Below are 6,578 nucleotides of genomic sequence, written 5' to 3' on the forward strand. Positions count from 1 at the left end.
GAGAGAGGTTAGGTTGGACCTGGCGGTAGGTAGTGGGTTGTGTAGACGGTCTCGAGCTGAGAGAAGAGAAGAGAGGGAGGCCCGGCGACTGTTTTCGGAGACCGAAAACGTCCGACGTGTGCCTGGCTATAATGCTGCTATAGTTTAACGGTTGGGCTATCAAACGAACTCCAAACGCGATGAAACTTGAGAGGCGGTCTATCTACACTATAATAAGACCACACGTCAACTCTCATCCCATTCTGAGAACATTTTCCGGCCACTTATAAAATACTATTTCGGACATGCCGCGGGTGCGTGCAAGTGTGTCTGGGCTCAGAACGGACAACGGAAGGAACTGGGGAAACCCGAACGGATGCAAGTTTTGAAAACATGATGACATGATATGAGATGCATGATGGCATGATATGAGATGCATGACACGCAAGCAATGACAAGGCAACAACAGCGAATAACTGGACGACACCTGGCACATCGGTCTCGGGGCGTCACATGTAATGAACTCATTCTTTATTTATATTGGTGCTAAATCTACTGTATTCCAACCTCTCTATGGTTTATAAACTATTTTACTAGCCATAGATTCATTAAAATAAGTAAACAACACATGGAAAACAGAATCTGTCAAAAACAGAACAGTCTGTAGTAATCTGTAGCTAACGCAAGATCTGGAACCCCAAAAATTCTAAAATAAATTGCTGGACGTGAGTAATTTATCTATTAATCATCTGCAAAAATAATTAACTAAATATCACTTTCCAAATAAAAATGGCAGCAGTTCTCGTGAGCGAGAAAAGTTTCTATTTTTTTATAGCAAGATTAAAAAGACTTTCCCCAAGTCTTTCCAAAGGTTCTACTTGGCACAAACACTAATTAAACATAAAAAACACAACCAAAACAGAGTCTAGATAAATAATTTATTACTAAACATGAGCAAAAATCAAGGAATAAAAATAAAATTGGGTTGCCTCCCAACAAGCGCTATCGTTTAACGCCCCTAGCTAGGCATAAAAACGAGGATAGATCTAGGTATTGACATCTTTGGAAGGCAATCCATAAGTGGCTCTCATAATAGATTTATATGGTAATTTAATTTTATTTCTAGGGAAGTTTTCCATGCCTTTCCTTAACGGAAATTGGAATCTAATATTCCCTTCCTTCATATCAATAATTACACCAATCGTTCTAAGGAAAGGTCTACCAAGAATAATAGGACATGAAGGATTGCAATCTATGTCAAGAACAATAAAATCCATGGGCACATAATTCCTATTTGCAACAATAAGAACATCATTAATTCTTCCCATAGGTTTCTTAATAGTGGAATCCGCAAGGTGCAAGTTTAAAGAGCAATCATCAAAATCACGGAAACCTAGCAAATCACACAAAGTCTTTGGAATCGTGGAAACACTAGCACCCAAATCACAGAAAGCATAGCATTCATGATCTTTAATCTTAATTTTAATAGTAGGTTCCCACTCATTATAAAGTTTTCTAGGGATAGAAACTCCCAACTCAAGTTTTTCTTCATAAGATTGCATCAAAGCATCAACGATATGTTTGGTAAAGGCTTTATTTTGACTATAAGCATGAGGAGAATTTAGCACGGATTGCAACAAGGAAATACAATCTATCAAAGAGAAATTATCATAATTAAATTCCTTGAAATCCAAAATAGTGGGTTCATTAATATTTAAAGTTTTGACTTCTTCAATCCCACTTTTAACAATTTTAGCACCAAGATCTAAAGACTCCGAATTTTTGGAACGCCTTCTAGGTAAAGGTGGATCATATTCAGTCCCATCATTATCAAGATTCATATTACAAAACAAAGATTTAATAGGGGACACATCGATAACTTTTAGATCTTCATCTTTATTATCATGAAAACTAGAAGAACACGCTTTTATAAAGCAATCTTTCTTGGCACGCATCCTAGAGGTTCTTTCTTTGCACTCATCAATGGAAATTCTCATGGCTTTGAGAGACTCATTGATATCATGCTTAGGAGGAATAGATCTAAGTTTCAAAGAATCAACATCAAGAGAAATTCTATCAATGTTCCTAGCCAACTCATCAATCTTAAGCAATTTTTCTTCAATCAAAGCATTGAAATTCTTTTGCGAGGTAATAAATTCTTTAATATTAGATTCAAAATCAGAGGGTATCTTATTAAAATTTCCATAAGAATTGTTGTAGGAATTACCATAATTATTAGAGGAATTACTAGGATACGGCCTAGGATTAAAGTTTCCTCTATACGCATTGTTACCAAAATTATTCCTACCAACAAAATTCACACCCATTCATTGTTATTCTCAATCAAAGTAGACAAAGGCATATCATTAGGATCAGAAGAAACACTTTTATCAGCAAATAATTTCATAAGTTCATCCATCTTACCACTCAAAACATTAATTTCTTCTATCGCATGCACTTTCTTATTAGTAGATCTTTCAGTGTGCCATTGAGAATAATTAACCAAAATATTATCTGGGAGTTTAGTAGCTTCTCCTAAAGTGATTTCCATAAAAGTGCCTCCCGTGGCCGAATCTAAAAGATTTCTAGAAGCAAAATTCAATCCGGCATAAAAAAATTGTATAATCATCCACAAATTCAAACCATGTGTAGGGCAATTACGTATCATTAATTTCATCCTCTCCCAAGCTTGTGCAACATGTTCATGATCAAGTTGATTAAAATTCATAATATCGTTTCTAAGAGAGATGATCTTAGTGGGAGGAAAAATACTTAGAGATAAAAGCATCTTTGCACTTATTCCACGAATCAATACTATTTTTAGGCAAAGACGAAAACCAAGCTTTAACACGATCTCTAAGCGAAAAAGGAAATAACTTGAATTTAACAATATCATTGTCCACATCTTTCTTCTTTTGCATATCACACAAATCAACGAAGTTGTTTAGATGGGTAGCAGCATCTTCACTAGGAAGGCCGGAAAACGGATCTTTCATGATCAGATTCAGCAAAGCAGCATTAATTTCACAAGATTCAGCATCGGTAAGAGGAGCAATCGGAGTGCTAATAAAATCATTGTTGTTGGTATTGGTAAAGTCACACAATTTGGTATTATCTTGAGCCATCATGACAAGCAAGCAATCCGACACACAAGCAAACAAGAAACGAGCAAGAAGAGGCAAATAGAGAAAGAGAGGGAGGACAGAGAGAGAGAGGGCGAAAAAACGGCAAGGGTGAAGTGGGGGAGAGGAAAACGAGAGGCAAATGGCAAATAATGTAATGCGGGAGATAAGGGTCTGTGATGGGTACTTGGTATGTTGACTTTTGCGTAGACTCCCCCGCAACGGCACCAGAAATAGCTCATTGTCGGGAGTCCAAATCTTGACTTGACCTTGCGTAAGCCGCCCTGGCAATGGCACCAGAAATCCTTCTTGCTACCTCTTGAGCACTGCATTGGTTTTCACTAGAAGAGGAAAGGGTGATGCAGTAGAGCAGCTGCTACCTCTTGAGCACTGCGTTGGTTTTCCCCGAAGAGGAAGGGATGATGCAGCAAAGTAACGTAAGTATTTCCCTCAGTTTTTGAGAACCAAGGTATCAATCCAGTAGGAGGCTATGCGCGAGTCCCTCGTACCTGCACAAAACAAATAAATCCTCGCAACCAACGCGAATAGGGGTTGTCAATCCCTACACGGCCACTTATGAGAGTGAGATCTGATAGATATGATAAGATAATATTTTTGGTATTTTTGTGATAAAGATGGAAAGTAAAATAAAAGCAAAGTAAAAAGCAAAGGAAATAACTAAGTAGTAGGAGATTAATATGATGAAGATAGACCCGGGGGCCATAGGTTTCACTAGTGGCTTCTCTCGAGAGCATAAGTATTCTACGGTGGGTGAACAAATTACTGTTGAGCAATTGACAGAATTGAGCATAGTTATGAGAATATCTAGGTATGATCATGTATATAGGCATCATGTCCGAGACAAGTAGACCGACTCCTGCCTGCATCTACTACTATTACTCCACTCATTGACCGCTATCCAGCATGCATCTAGAGTATTAAGTTAATGAAAACAAAGTAACACCTTAAGCAAGATGACATGATGTAGAGGGATAAACTCATGCAATATGATGAAAACCCCATCTTGTTATCCTCGATGGCAACAATACAATACGTGCCTTGCTGCCCCTACTGTCACTGGGAAAGGACACCGCAAGATTGAACCCAAAGCTAAGCACTTCTCCGATTGCAAGAAAGATCAATCTAGTAGGCCAGACCAAACTGATAATTCGAAGAGACTTGCAAGGATAACCAATCATACATAAAAGAATTCAGAGAAGATTCAAATATTGTTCATAGATATACTTGATCATAAACCCACAATTCATCGGTCTCAACAAACACACCGCAAAAAGAAGATTACATCGAATAGTTCTCCACAAGAGAGGGGAGAACATTGTATTGAGATCCAAAAAGAGAGAAGAAGCCATCTAGCTACTAACTATGGACCCGTAGGTCTCAGGTGAACTACTCACACTTCATCGGAGGGGCTATGGTGTTGATGTAGAAGCCCTCCGTGATCGATGCCCCCTCCGGCGGAGCTCCGGAACAGGCCCTGATACATCTCCGTCGTATCTACTTTTCCAAACACTTTTGCCCTTGTTTTGGACTCTAACTTGTATGATTTGAATGGAACTAACCCGGACTGATGTTGTTTTCAGCAGAATTGCCATGATGTTGTTTTATGTGCAGAAAACAAAAGTTCTTGGAATGACCTGAAACTCCACGGAATATATTATAATAAATAATAAATAATCCTCGCCAAAGATGAAGACCAGAGGGCCCACACCCTTGCCACGAGGGTGGGGGGCGCGCCCCCTACCTCGTGGGCCCCCTGGAGACCTCCCGACTCCAACTCCAACTCTATATATTTGCTTTCAGGAAGAAAAAAATAGGGGAGAAGAAATCATCGCGTTTTACGATATGGAGCCGCCGCCAAGCCCTAAAACCTCTCAGGAGGGCTGATCTGGAGTCCGTTCGGGGCTCCGAAGAGGGGAATCCGTCGCTATCGTCATCATCAACTATCCTCCATCACCAAATTCATGATGCTCACTGCCGTGCGTGAGTAATTCCATCGTAGGCTTGCTGGACGGTGATGGGTTGGATGAGATTTATCATGTAATCGAGTTAGTTTTGTTAGGGTTTGATCCCTAGTATCCACTTTGTTCTGAGATTGATGTTGCTATGACTTTGGTATACTTAATGCTTGTCACTAGGGCCGAGTGCCATGATTTCAGACTTGAACCTATCTTGCAAGTCTATAGTCACCTATTATGTGTTATGATCCGTTAACCCTGAAGTGACAATAATCGGGATACTTACCGGTGATGACCGTAGTTTGAGGAGTCCATGTATTCACTATGTGCTAATGCTTTGTTCTGGTTCTCTATTAAAAGGAGGCCCTAATATCCCTTAGTTTCCATTAGGACCCCGCTGCCATGGGAGGGTAGGACAAAAGATGTCATGCAAGTTCTTTTCCTTAAGCACGTATGACTATATTCGGAATACATGCCTACATTACATTGATGAATTGGAGCTAGTTCTGTGTCACCCTATGTTATGACTGTTACATGATGAACCGCATCCTGCATAATTATCCATCACTGATCCAATGCCTACGAGCTTTCCATATACTGGTTTACGCTTATTTACTTTCCCGTTGCTATTGTTACAATCACTACATAATACCAAAAATATTACGTTGCTTTCATTACTCTTTTGTTATCGTTACCACCACTATCGTATTACTTTGCTACTAAACACTCTGCTGCAGATACTAAGTTTCCAGGTGTGATTGAATTGACAACTCAACCGCTAATACTTGAGAATATTATTTGGCTCCCCTTATGTCGAATCAATAAATTTGGGCTGAATACTCGACCCTCGAAAGTTGTTGCGATCCCCTATACTTGTGGGTTATCAAGACTAATTTCTGGCGTCGTTGCCGGGGAGCATAGCTCTATTCTTTGAGTCACTTGGGATTTATATCTGCTCGACACTATGAAGAATTTGAAAGACGCTAAGACAAAAATTTATCCCTCAACTATGAGGGGAGGTAAGGAACTGCCATCTAGCTCTGCACTTGATTCACCTTCTGTTATGAGTAATCTTGCGACACCTAAACCTGCTTCTGCTATTCGTTCTGATATGTCGCATGTTATTGATGATGCTACTTCTGCTATACATGATACTTATGATGAAACTACTTCTATGCTTGATACTACTGTGCCACTTGGTGATTTTCTCGAGGAACGACTTGCTAGGGCTAGAGAGATTGAAAATATTGAATCTGATTATGATGATGAAAGTGATGATGAAGAATCACTTGTTATTCCCGAGGGTTATTTATTTGATCAAGAAGCTTCTTTAGCTATTTTAGCTTGCAAAGATAGATATGAACTCAAAAGGTTATTAGCTAAATGGAACAAGCAATCTCTAAATGCTAGGATGAAACCTGACCCTGCTTTTGCTACTTCACCTATCTGTGTTACTGATAAGGATTATGAATTCTCTATTGATCCCGATATAATTACTTTA

This window comes from Triticum dicoccoides, chromosome 5A (assembly GCF_002162155.2).
Source record: "Triticum dicoccoides isolate Atlit2015 ecotype Zavitan chromosome 5A, WEW_v2.0, whole genome shotgun sequence".
NCBI lineage: Eukaryota > Viridiplantae > Streptophyta > Magnoliopsida > Poales > Poaceae > Triticum > Triticum dicoccoides.